Genomic DNA, 413 nt, shown 5'->3' on the forward strand with positions numbered 1-413 from the left:
AGCCGCGCTCGACTGTGTTCTATGCATCAATACCGGTCCATAGATCTACCCTTTCCCCTCACCCTTTGTTTTATATTCTACCTTCCTCCCCCTTTCCCTTCCCTCAATACGCATTTCATCCTTCCCTGAATACCTTTTCAATGCTCTCTCACTCTTCCAACCTTTCCTGCTTCTCCATTTTCTCTCCTTCTTCCCTAATCCTGCCACTGTCTGCTCCTTTTTACATACACGTGTACGAAATGATAATTCTCTACTGTTATGAATAGATAGACAAACAGTTAGGTAAATAAATCAATAGACAGAAAAATAGGAAGGAACCAGATGTTTTCGGAGTGACCTTCGGCAAGACTTCAGGAAACATGTACAACTTGAACGAATTTTCATGTCTGAGGCAGCGTTAGGCCTGGGGGGGG

General features: G+C 43.8%; 1 protein-coding gene across 1 annotated transcript in view; it reads right to left on the reverse strand.

Moving 5' to 3' along the window:
- The window catches only part of LOC119588629, a gene marked incomplete at its 5' end in the record, with an annotated part of 218,878 nt that overhangs the window by 27,121 nt on the left and 191,344 nt on the right, over nucleotides 1-413 (reverse strand).

Source organism: Penaeus monodon, chromosome 24, assembly GCF_015228065.2.
Source record: "Penaeus monodon isolate SGIC_2016 chromosome 24, NSTDA_Pmon_1, whole genome shotgun sequence".
Taxonomy (NCBI): domain Eukaryota; kingdom Metazoa; phylum Arthropoda; class Malacostraca; order Decapoda; family Penaeidae; genus Penaeus; species Penaeus monodon.